This window comes from Molothrus aeneus, chromosome 2, assembly GCF_037042795.1.
Source record: "Molothrus aeneus isolate 106 chromosome 2, BPBGC_Maene_1.0, whole genome shotgun sequence".
NCBI classification, from domain to species: domain Eukaryota; kingdom Metazoa; phylum Chordata; class Aves; order Passeriformes; family Icteridae; genus Molothrus; species Molothrus aeneus.
Genome location: NC_089647.1, coordinates 69,193,182 through 69,206,645, shown reverse-complemented (window position 1 = coordinate 69,206,645; position 13,464 = coordinate 69,193,182).

Below are 13,464 nucleotides of genomic sequence, written 5' to 3'. Positions count from 1 at the left end.
TCCTCTGAGCATACCTCTGCTACCCTTTGTGCACAGTTTTAGTTCAGTTAGCCAGAGCATGGTGCTAATAATGCCACAGTTGTGGGTTCAATCCCTGTATGGGCCAATCACTGAAGAGTTGATGATCCTTGTGGGTCACTTCCAACACAGAATGATCTGTGATTCTGTGAATGTCTCTGGAGAGAGTGATTCAGGCTTTACCTACAAAGCTTACATAAAGAGCCCATGGTGGAAAGAAGTACCTTGCCACTGGAAATGCCTTGCCATTCTCCCTGGGCACCTTACCTGGCAGGACAGGCTGTCAAGAGTGAGCTGGAGGAGGAGGAGGAGGAGGAGTTGGGGGAAAAAAACCTCTCTATTCTTCAGATTCATTGTCAGGGCATAAAGCTGAGAAGGGGGAATCAGAACTGCATGTCTTAGATAAGACCCATCCTCAGTCTCCTTCCATTTCCTAAAAACTCCTAGCTATACCAAACAGGTAACCTCAGGGAGCTGTTGCTCACACAGAGCTGGGCTAGTAAGGGGAAACTAAGGCAGCCTCTATTCCTGTAGAGGGTAGGAACACCATGAGTGGAGGCACAAGAAATGGCACATTCCCATGAAAAATTGAAGCGTGTCCCAGCATCTTCCTTCCAGATGTGGAGAACAAAAATATGAATGCTTCACTTCTGACAGCAGCCTCACAAAGCTGGGAAGGCAGCAGGGGACAGTTGAATGTTCACTCCTGCCCCACCATACAGACACTCAGAACAAACAAACAAAAAAGTTTTAATATTCATAGTTACAGAGTTGTGACTATAATATTTGGGGGTTTTCAGTGTCTAAATCTTGACTCCATTCCATTTATTTGGATTTGTTAGACCAAAACCCACCTCTCTCAGAGGCTTTTACCTCTTAGTTAAATATAGCGGTGAAGCAGTTAACACAGTTTTATGCATCACCGTGTTGGCATGGGGTTTTTATCTTTTATTGGCACCATTTTATCCCTGGAGACAATAGGAGATTGTTCTCGCTGTGTGTAAAAAGATCTTGTTCTGGCAAGTAGGGTTTTCCCAGTCAACAAGTTTGGAATCCTTGGTAAGGGAGAAACAGGCTGTGTTGGGACTGGCCCGCTAAGCACCTCCTGACTGCAGCAATCCCTGTGCCATTCACTGCTCACAGGGCTGCTGTAGCTCACAGCCCCTGCCTGCAGCCCAAAGAGGTGAAGGATGGAACACCAAACCCACAAGCCTCTGCTGCACTGCTATTACAAAGATGGGACAAAAGTCTAGGATTGATCTTCTCTAGGCATAAACTACACTGTAACTGCTAGAAGCTATGTGGCAAGAAGAAAATACATGTGCTTAGTAGCCTTTTTCTTTTCTAAAACCCACAAAATCCCTATGAAAATAAAGATTCTGATTCCCTGATTTGGATGCTTTTGTGTAGCCCTAAAAGATGTACAGCATTTTCTTTTTCACTCATCTCTTCCTGGTTGTATAAATACTACAATACACAATTACAGCAGTCAGAGGCATTAGGGATAAGAAGGTATTTACATCAGAGATGTACATACGAGATTATGTGAGAAAGGTAAAGTTTTTTATCTCCATCTTTAAATAAATATTATGCTTCATCCACACCCAAAGTCTTGAAAGAAAGCTGTTTTAGTGTAAACAATTAACTTCCTGGCCAATCATTCAATTTTTTTGATGACTTGCTGCTGAGAAATTCAGGTTCTCTGCTGTAGACTACACCTTACAAATTTTGATCAGTCAGATAATCCACCCCAAAATCAGCCAGACACTGCAGTTTATTTGCAGTCATACCACAACATTTGGCAGGCCTGGTATTTCAGTTGTTCTTATTTGCAGAGGCTATAAAGTGATTTAGTTGCTACCAGGTTTGACAGCAATTAGGAATACAGGCATGAGTGATGGCAGCCTCTGCTGTATATTTCATGAGTGCCCATAGCTCAACCCTTCTGCAAAACATGCCTCAGATCTCAGATTACACTGGAAAATAAAGTCTCTAGTAGTTAAAGCTGCAGTCAGCTTTCAAAATGTTTACTGAGCATAAGGCAGTGCAAAAATGATTCCAAACCCAACCAAAGCCCCGGGCTCTGCGATGATAGGAACCGCCCAGGAGGTCAGAGCTGAACTGAGATCCTGCAGCCATGACTATTTTCCAGATGAACTGAAATTCATCATCTTGTGGCAGACAGAAAATGAAAAGTTATCTTCTTGCCCTGCAGGGATCAACCTGCAGCTGCACTTCCTTTGCTGCCTTTTCTCTGCAAGGCCCAGCAAGCTATAGATGTGTCAATAAATTCCTTGGGGTTTTTTTTCATTTTACTTAAGTCTTGAAAATAAACCACTGAAAGAAATTAAAAGGAATTTTTCCAAAGCAAAATGGGACTTGAAGAGCAGTGTCCTTAATGACATTGAAAAAAAAACAAACTGTTTTGGGGCACATGAAATGCTCAAGTGGCTGTGTTTCAGCATTATCTGCAAAATTAAGGCAGTAGTGCTTTTATTCAACTGCTAGCATGCTGGATTTCAGAGATACTGGTTCAGGATGTGGAATCCTTAGCAGTTATCTCATGGGAGAGGATCCTGCCTGCCCTGACAAAGCAGCCCTGTTCTGCCAAGCTCTGCTCCTGGAGCTGTTCCACTCCTTTGTATAAAGTAATTACTTAAATATACATTGAACAAAGAGAGAGGGAAATTACTTTAAGGCCTATCAGTTAGGGCACTCTGCTGGGAGGTAAAGCAAACCAGTAAATAATTCATTAATGATGTTGCTATTTCAGAGACCTAATAAATTTTTATTGGGTAAGAATAAAGTCATCATCAGGGACTGGGAAAATAGCCCCCAGACACCTTGTCACTTGGGGGTGCTGTTTTGGTATGGCATAACTGTCATGTTTTGAATGGATAAGGATTTAAAAAATCCCCTGCAGGCAGAATGAGAATTGCAGCTTTCCCTGGCAGGTGTTTTAGTGACACAATTTTTGGATAAAATGGGAAGTGGAGTTTGTTTCAGAGCCTTGGAAAGGCTCACATCTTAAAAGAAGAGAATTGGAACTAAGTTTTTTAAGGAGCTCAAGTCAGACCACATCTTTAATAAATTAAATAAACTGCAGAGTTCCTGTACTAATTGTTTTAAACACATCTTCCCTGCTTTATTTGTGGGCTCTGGACTCTGGGCAGGGTACCTCAAATGTCTGTCACAGCTCTTTTGCTCGCTGGCACTGCAGCCCAGGAAGAGATGGAGACAGACAGATGGTCTGAGAGCAATTTAGACGCCACAAAAATTAATAATAAGCTCCTACATTTCCTGAAATATAAGAAAGGAAGACAACCAAGATGCTCAACAGTGCCACATCATACTCTCCAAGTCTTGCTGAGGCAGGAACTGGCAAATGCAGCTTAATGAATCAAGTGTCATCCATCAGGAGTAATGACCATGTCTGTCACAGAACTTTATGCCCACATTATTTTCAGCTTCAAACCACAGCAAAGAAAAGGAGGATGGCTAGCTCCAAAGGTAAGCTAATGTGACACAATGCACGCTGTTGGAGGATTTAGACACTCCTGCTGTAGAAAGTGGTGACACGGTGCCCTGAGGAGAGCTCCTTGTCCCACCTCTTTCCTGGCCATGGAGAAGTCTCCCTCTGACTTCCAGAGCCTGAAAACTTTGCCATCTGTTCTCACTTGAGAAAAATTCCTATTTTATCTTTTCCATTTGTATTAAATTGTTTTTAAACAGGAGAGGCTTAATATGCAGGCTGTGCAATAGCGTATGATACAGATAATTTCTCTCGCCATCTAATTTTAACAACATATGGAGACTGGCCTGAGCTGCCAAGGACATAAATCTATCCTTGCCTCCTGGTTTGTTCACTGAATCGCAATTTTCTATTACTGCACATTCCTCCACAGGACTTCACCAAAACACCTGGTGGGGACCTTCCAGATGAAAGAATTTCACTCTTCTCAAAGAAAAGGCTCCTCTTCACCCCACCCCCAGAAACAGCCCACCTCCCACCAGTCTCCTTTCCCCCAAATCCAGATTCCCATTTCCATTGATAAAGCACATTCCATTAACAAAACTGATTCATGTCTACCATGTTATATAAATGTCTACAATGTTTTTTTAATGTTGTTTGACTTGTGGGTGACTTCAGGGCTCCTGATGGCATGGAGCATTAGTATCAGCTGGAGCAAAACCAGTGGCAGGCAGGTAGTGTGCCAGCTTCCTCACCATTTTGCCAGCTGACCTCACTCCTGACATGCCAGTTGGCTGCTGCTCCCTTCCCATGCCAAACTCTGCAGTGGTTTTGAGATGCATACAAATAAACTATCCAAAAGGCTGAATAAACCAATGTTTGAATTCAAGTTCCAGGGTGAAGATATTTACACAAACCTTGAACTCTGTTGCAACCAAATTTGGGCATTTCAAGGACACTGGCCATCACTCTTGTAGCTTTTATTACTTACTGTAGAGAAATAGCAGATGAAATACTGGGGATGCAAACTGTAATGACAATTTTGTACAGTACTGTAAATGGACTTACAGAGCAGTTCGCTGGAAAGCCATGGAAAAGGGAGCAATGCTGCAGACTTGAAATAGGCTTTTTTCTTTCACTTTCCAAGTGCAACTTCAAGACAAACATGGATGGTTTTGTCCTTCTCCTTGCATACAGCATTAAGTGTTGCATTCTTAGGTACATAGACTCTTGCTTGCAATCAACCTATGCCTCTGGTCTCTCACGAAGCCTGGATGTGAACAGTAAAATGGACTCAAATCCAAGCTGTGAAACCCACATCTGCCTCAGGTGAAACCAGATGTTAATTGATGCCTGCTTATTCTCCTCTTTATGTATCCTGTCTCTTTACAACATATGTAATGTACATATTTCATCTTCACTGTAGCAGTATGTATAACTTTCAAGTCTGTCAGACATGGAGGACTAGGCTGTCATCAATACAGTCTATGAACTCCTTTCTGTTAAAGCAAAAGTTAAGTATTAAAGTCAACTGGTAGAATTTTCTTTAAGAAGGCTTTGCTAACAGTCTGTGGAAAAAATCTGGCCAGAGTTGCCTGTGGAAGTTAATTCAGAACTATTTTAATAAAAAATACCTGGCCTAGTATTGAGCAATAATTCTTTTTTTTTCAGTATTTGCTGGAATAGCATATCATCATATGCCAGATTATTCATTATAAACTTCTGCCATATTGTCTTGCATACTATTAATCCATCTGGATTTGAAAGAATGTGCAAAGTTGCATCTTCACTTTTTCAATCACTCATTAATTATTTTGCTTTGGATTTCGGGCTTCTCCCCCATTTCTAGTTCTTAATCCCATTAGGAACTAGAATACCTTATACCTAAATAATTTCAGCATGCAAAAAGTATTATCTCAAGGAACTGTGTTTTCTTTTTATGGAGAAATTAATCCAGAGTTTGTGTTTGGAGGAAGAATCCCAAACCTGAGAGCAGCAGGTAGAGGAGGAGGAGGAAGCAGGGCATGTTATGCCCCATCTAGACAGAGGCTGGGATCTCTCCTTGCAAAGCATGACACTCCAGACCCCAACCCACAGCTTTTTCGGTGCTGGGACGCACCTCACCTTTCACAAGCAGTGAAAGAAAGGAGGCTGCACAGTGCAAACGCGATTTTATCGCTATGTCAACAACGGTGTGGGCCCCAGCATTCAGCAAGAGATGTTTGCATTGGACCTGAGAAGTTCCTCATCAGCCGGGGCAGACAGCACACACCACCAGTTTCACCACAAGGCTCCTGTTTGTTTTGGTGGTGATACAGCAAGGTGCAGAAATGCCTTGTCCAGCTGCTGTATTTCTCAGGTGGCGAGTTCAGGTCGAGCTCTCACTGCCTCAGGCCCCATGGAGAGGGGATGAGAAGGAGGAGGTGGCTGCAGGGCAGAGAGCACAAGGAGCTGCCTCCCATCCACACTGTTTGCCAATGTAGAAAAAAGTCTCACAAATAGGTGACTCATTAAAACTTTATATGGCTGAATTCAGGAAGCCTCTTCTCACTAGAACAATGGCAAAAGGAAAAAAATCAACAAAACAGGTTTTTATAGAGCCTTCTGGGTGGGCACAACCACCAGGGATGAAGACAAAGCCCAGGTGAAGCATTACCTCCCAGATACCCATCCAGCCCCTCAGAGAGCAACTGATTATCCTTTATGCTTGTGCCAACAGTTCTGCCATCGTCTCTGAACCTCATTACAGAAAACCAAATGAGGAAAAACACAACTAAAATATTAAACAAGTCACATTTTCTGTTTGTTCCTTAACCAAAAATATTGATTGAGATTTTAAAAAAATCAGAGATAACCTCAACCCCATAACAAAAAGTGTCTCTTCTAAACTCCCCCACTCTTCAAGAACAAAGGGACCACTTACAAATGCAAAATGAAGATTATGTGCTAATATTGGCATGATTTGAGGCCTTACAGCTTGTGAAATTACCCAAAGGGTGGTCTCCCTGCCTGTGTATTCGGTAACACACCTTCCTTTCATGACTGTTTGGACCCGGTATTTCAGAGCGCAGGGTATTTTCAGAGCTCTCTGAAACTGCTTTCCTTTGTGTGGAAACTGCCCTGCCAGAAGATGGGATGTGGAGTGGAGGTGGCAGCAGGCAGGCACTCCTATGTCACACAGAATGAAAATTAAATATTAACATGCTCCTTTGCTACCTGCCTGGAAATCACACAGTCACAACATTTTAACTCATATAGTGGTGGTGAGGGTAACTTTGAGCTTACTAGTGTTAGGCTCTCCCATTCTCCATTTTGGATCACTTCTCATGTCATGTAACAGATTAAAACATTCAGGCTTAACCTTCCAAACCACATGAAAATCTTGCTTGTTTAGGAAAACTGACTCAGTTTTCTAGAGCTGACAGGAGGAGTCTCCACTACTTAAACAATATGGAGGCTTTTCTCAGGCTTTACCTGATTGAGCTCACAGCAAAGTAAATTTGTGGTGCTGTGAAAATAGGTTTTAAGGTTATGCCCACATTGCTCAATGAAGGAGTCATGGATTGAAAGCAAGCACCAGAGCCCCAGTGTTCTGCACACAGGAGTTGTTAGGTCATTCTCTGGTGCTATTTTGGACTGCTCTGAGTAAGTTCTCTCCCCATTGACTGGACTTGGATGCAGTTCAGGCATGAATTTATTCTAGAGGAGGCACCCAACAGGCAGGATGACTAAGACTGCACCAGGTTGTACTCTCTTTCCTCTTCTACAGTCTCAGTCCTTCAAACACTATCATCTCAGCAGTCTTAGGACAATTGAGCATTATATATATATGCAGCATGGATGCAGTCACTCTGCTGCAGGTCTGCTGCATTTGCACAAATGCAAGCTATTCTGCACCACTGGCCTGGGTGTCAAGGATCCCTTTTTGCAGCTACACAGCACTGAGTGTCCCAGGCTGTCTCTGAAAATCAGTTCAATCCATGCCAGTGCCAGTCCCTAACTTTTCCCATCTGGAAAGTGTTGTCTAGCAGCTGAACAGCACTCCTGCAGCAGGATTGTTCTTCTTTGTGCTAAGTGTCTAAGTAAAACTCAAACTGGGGGAGCTCTTGCAGTTACAGAGGAAGGATTCAAGAATCAAATGGAGCTGTATGCCTCGGAGTGCTTGGGTGACCCCTCAAAATCACTCAAGTAGCAAATAATCCCAAAATAACATCCAGAAAGATTGTTCATAAACCAAGTGAATGAGCTGGGAACATGAAAATTTTTGACCAGCAGCTTGCTGTGTGGCACTCTTAATGCACCTTGCCAGCTCTGTCATGGAAACATACAGACCCCACAAGCCACACCAAAAAGTAGCCTGGCTGTGGAAACTGGTTTCTTTGGTCTTTGTAAAGAACTCAGCCACGTTTAATCACAAAAATTACCAAAATACTGGGGGAAGGAGTCCCACAGCTCAATGGTATGTTTTGTGAAAAAATTTTGAAATCTGTATACTTGCTTCATCATGTCCTGACAGCTCTTGGATCAGAAGGGAACAAACAGCTGATCCTTATTTGCTTATGAAACAAAGTCTGTAGGAAAACAGGATTTCACAAAGCCCAAACCATTCCATTCGAAACACCACAGAGTGAAGTCTATTGCCAAACACAAGGCAGGATCCGGGAGAAACCCAGGGGACTGGCAACTCTGGAAGTTGTGGTATCCTTAGCCACAGGACAGATGTTCCCCAAGGGCAGGAACACTGGAAACCGTGGAAAATTGCACAATTGAATTTCACAGAAAGAAAAGCAATTTTCCTATAACTGAGGAACTCTTCAGCAAGTCCCAGTGACACCAAAAGCTATTGTTTTCTAAAGCACATTTTTTGAAAGGTATTGAAAGGTGCAGTTTATAGTCCCAATGTTTTAAATGCTGATTCCATTGACTCCAGTTTGGACATATGGCTTTGAGTGGAAATAAGCATAATTTGAAATTGCAGTTCTTGATCTGGTGACAGAGTAATCCCTGGCAAGTAGCTTAGACTAGATGGCAAATGAATGCAAACTTTTAGGCAAATGAAATTACATTACATGAGTGCTGTGGCAAGTGATCCAGGCACTTAAACCTACAGTTAGTTAGTCGGAAAAAGGAATCATGAGAGAACACCCAGATGCCATGTATTGAGGAAGAGGCCTCATGAGGGAGATAATTTCAGAAGCAATTAAGATTATTCACAGCATCCAGTGCCCTGAGTGCTACAATGCTTAAACAAGCTGGAGGAAAATAGTAGGAGACCCACAATCCTTTTTTCAGTGTTGGAAATGTGAGCAATTCATTAGAATTTGAACATTCTTTCCCTAAAAATGCCTTCTGCCCTTTGTCACTTGACAGCAGAGCAGTTTTCAGGGCTGCTCCGTAACCCAGAGACCTGGATTACATTTCTGCTCATGGCAGGGTTCCCTTGTCAAGAGAGAGCTCAGAGCTCTGGGGTGCTGTGGAAGGAGGCACTGAGCACATCCCTCATCAAATACTTGGTCAGGGACAACAACACACGGGGATAATCAAGCATTGGGACAAGTCACCCACGGTGTGTGGAAAATTGATGTGCTCTGGGGTTTTTAAGATCCATCTGACAAAGTCTTAAGCAATGTAGTCTGAATTCAGTACCAGTCCTGCTTTGAACAGGAGCTCACAGCAGATTACTTCCTGTGGTCCCCCTCCCACCTGAAAGACTGACTGACTGTGCAGTGAGTGTGGAAACTACCACTCCAAAGGAAGGCAAGTAAGAAGCTGCCCAGCCCTGTAAACAGCACTCATATGGGACCTGGGATTCTTGGGAAAGGTGGCATTTATTTATTATAAATGTAGAAATAATCCTGAAAGAAGAAATTCAGGCCAACCCGTTGTACAACCAAGCAATACATCTAAACCTGGCTTCATAAAGGAACTTAAATACATCAATCTAATACTCATTTCTCACTATCATTAAAAAAGAACTGGTTAAAATAGATAGTCAAGTGTGCTGAAGAGAGTGATGCTCATGCTCAACTTGGCCCCAAAGGCGAGTGTTTCAGCCTCACCAAATGTGTTCTACTTGCATTACAATCAGCCATGTCAAACCCAAGCTGGCTCCACATCTAAATTTCTGCACCATAATTCCCAGTAGTCCTGACAATACTAATCACAGTCTAGGAAATTAAAGATAGCTCTGGATGCAGCTAGATCAGTTGCAAAGGTCTTATTAGCTCAGGATCAGGGAGGTTGGGTCACTGTGGTAACTTTTCCAACACAAACCTAAAGCCAAGCTCTCAGCATGTTCGCTGTGACTAAACAGATCCAAACACAGACTTGAGTGCCAAACAAGACCAGAGCGGGGGTCAGTCCATGGGATTCACCATGAAGATAAGCTGCCTCTGGATAGCTGAGAGTTAATAGTATGGTATCTATCATTTGAAGTACAAAACAACTCCATACTAATCAGGAGTACAACTAATACTGGACTGAATTCTATGCATTTCACAAGCCCCAAATCTGGATTAAATCACACATGTGATTTGTAATGTGAGCTGTTTAATCACTCTTGTAACACAGATGGTCTATAATTAGAAGCTCTGAAAAAGATGGGGAGTGGGACTGAGCTGAACACTTGCCCAGCATTAACACAGGCATGAAAAAAAGGATGAGAAAAAATCCAAGGAAATAAGTATGCAAAAATAACCATTACAAGTAACAGTTTAGGGCTGAGATGCAGAAGTAATAAACAGGCTGCTGAAACTTCAAAGTGAAACAAAAGCAAACTTCACTAGACTTTTTATTTTAAAAAACCCACACATCATCTTTTCTCTTGATAACTTAAATGAATACTGCCCACACATAAAATATAGTAGGTCACTTTATAAGCATGAACCACAGACAGAGATCAAATTCTATATAAAGTACTTATATAGCACAAATACCATGAGTAAGTCTTTAGAAAAGCCACAGGGAAATAACAAGAAACCAAAAATGCTGTGATAGCATTTATGTAGTTAGTTGTAGGAAACCTTTAAAGGTTATCTAGTAAGAAGGAACATCCTCCAACCTGGCCTTGAACATTTCCACATATGACACATTTACCACCTCCCCAGGCAACCTTTCCAGCAGTTCACCATCCTCATAATAAAAAATTTCTTTCTAAGATCTAGTCTATATCTAATATATTTCAATTTAAAACCATTACCCCATATCCTATCACAACAGACATTGCTAAAATAGTTTTATCCCATCTTTCCTGTGGGCCTCCTTTAGGCACTGTAAAGCTGCCATAAGGGGTCCCCAGAGCCTTCTTTTCTCCAGGCTGAACAATCCCAATTCTCTCACTCTTTCCTCACAGGAAAGCTGCTCCATCCCTCTGATCATTTTGGTGTCCTTCTGGAATCACTCCACCACGCCCATGTCCTCCCTGTGCTGGCACCCCAGAGCTGGATGCAGCACTGCAGGTGGGGTCAGAGCAGAGCAGAGGGGCATGTCTTCCATCACACACACTCAGATTTAACATCTACAGCCTGCCTTAGGAATTGTACTGGCTTCATGACAACCCATTGAAGAGTCTGATCATGGAGGTAAAAAGAGAATCCCATCAACCCTTTACCCCAGACACTCCTTAGAACTAACAGCAAGTGCAAAAAATTCCAAGTTAATAATTATCATAGGACAGATACCTTCTCAACTAACAAAATCATTAGTTTTCTTTGTAGGGAATTTTTATATAATGAATTATATGTGTGCTCACTGTGGGAAGACTCCAAATACCAATTCAACTATAAGGGCATAATTGTAAGGACACTTTCTTCTGCTGAGTTCTTATTAAGGTCAATGATGTGCAAGGCAAGATATTGCAGAACTGAAGATACTTTTTTATACCCAGGAATGGTGAAAAGTAAAAAAACTGACAGACTTATTTGAGGGAGTAGAGAGAACAACACACAGTGGCTTTTGCTTTATTTCTTGGGTATACCTCCTTGATCAATTTGATTCTTAAATACTTGATACTTCATTGCTCTTGAAACTCAGATTCACACCTCAAAAATGCATAAGCCTCTAAGAACAAACAAAGTGACTCACTCTGACAACTGTAATGTTCACCATTTAGATGTGTTCATTCGCCATTCACATTAAATGTGAAAATCAAAGTTAGAAGTAAAATAACACTGCAACATAAATAATTTAACATGGTACTCAAGAATTTTCACTCACTGAAAAATGTATCCTATTAGACATGATTAGTAAGAAGTGTTATTGTTTTGGTCTATGTTACCCCTACAGCTGTTGCTGTTACTGAAAAGATAACATTTCTAGTACGCAGCAGTTTCCCTTTTAAAAAGTGCTAATTTTATGACTAAAATGTTAATTTCTAAGCAGCCTGTCACAAAATTCACTGATTCTTTGCACCAGATAGTTGTAGAGAAGTCCTGCCAAGATCAGGAACAATTGTCAATGAATGCATCACATCCACTTCTGAGATTTTAAAAAGCATTCAGGGAGGGAACACACCTTTTTCAACCCTAAACTTGTGTAAGTACCACACTAAGCAAAAGGGTAAGGAAGGCACCAGCATCATGAGATTTGTGACAAAATACAAAGTTGAAAATACTGATTTCTTCATTCATATAAATTTCAGTGTTGAAAGAGTTGAGTCCATGACATATTATAAAGAAAAAAGATAAGGATCTCTGGATGGTGGAAAAGAATAATATACATTGGAGAAACAGTAGCCTGGACTCTGCTGTTTCTGGGTAGCTATGCACATGTTAATCATGTTTTAGTGTGATTATAAATATTTTTTTGCCCTAGTAAGAGATATTTACTCCCATATCAGAGATTATTCATCTTCTCTTCAAAAGTCCAGGAAGCTATATATTGTCATTTCATGAGATGAATGTTTTTTGCTCAAGTGAACAATGTAAGCAATGACACAGAAGGGACTAAGGCAGAATATCATGGGAAAATATTCTCAAAAAGTGGGAGAGAGATTAAAAGCTTTCTGATGTTATGATAACACACAAATAAAGCCACTTTTCCTCACCTGTTGTCATCATTCAATGGGAGGGAAGCAGATACAGAAAGAACAAGGTGTTGAAATCATGTTGAAAGGTGTTGCAGGATGAGGACTGTATCCATACCTTACGTGAGACAGTCAAAAAAGCTTGGAGGCAATCTCTGCTCTGTAAGGGGACTGAAAGCATGAATGACTGATCATTTCTGAAATGTGTTAATAGAGTCCCACAGGCTACCTGAATCACATTCAAGATGTCAATCTTCCTGTGGTATCTACAGCAATAGAAGTAGATGACAAAACTAGAAAAATTTCAGTGCCATCTGCTCAAATAAACCAGAACTTTCTCTCCTCACCTCCCTTCTTCAGCTGTTTCAGTCCCAAGCTTCAAAGCCTTATTTGCATTCATGCAAAATCTGTTTACAGTCAACTTCACTGCAATACTGGAGCTTCTCCCCCATACCCCTAAGACACAAAGCAAAGCTGGCCAGGTGTCTCTAAACCACAGAGCCAGCTGCTCCAAACCAAGCTTACAGGAAATAGCAAGGAAAATATGCAGCATTTGACACATCTGGAACAGATTGCAGAGTCTTTGAAAATACTGTCCCAGTTCCCTTCCTCCTGCTGATGAGATTTCAGGCTTCCAAACTGATGCATCAACTATAGAAGATTAGATAACGTGTACATTTTTAACTCTGCATATTTTTTCTGACCAAATGAGAATTTTTCCAAGGTGGTACACAAAGTATGTGTATGAAGCTTCCTATAAAATGCTTGGACCAAACAGAAGTAATTCTACCAGAAGTTGCTACTTAATATGGGAAAATTGATACAGTTGAAAGATAGTGCTAGCTGATTTTGGTAAGCATAGAAAATGAAGAAATATTGCCTGCTTTGCAAGGTTGCATTAACTCTTTATAAGAAATGTCCTCACAGCTTGTTGCCATAAAACATGAAATGA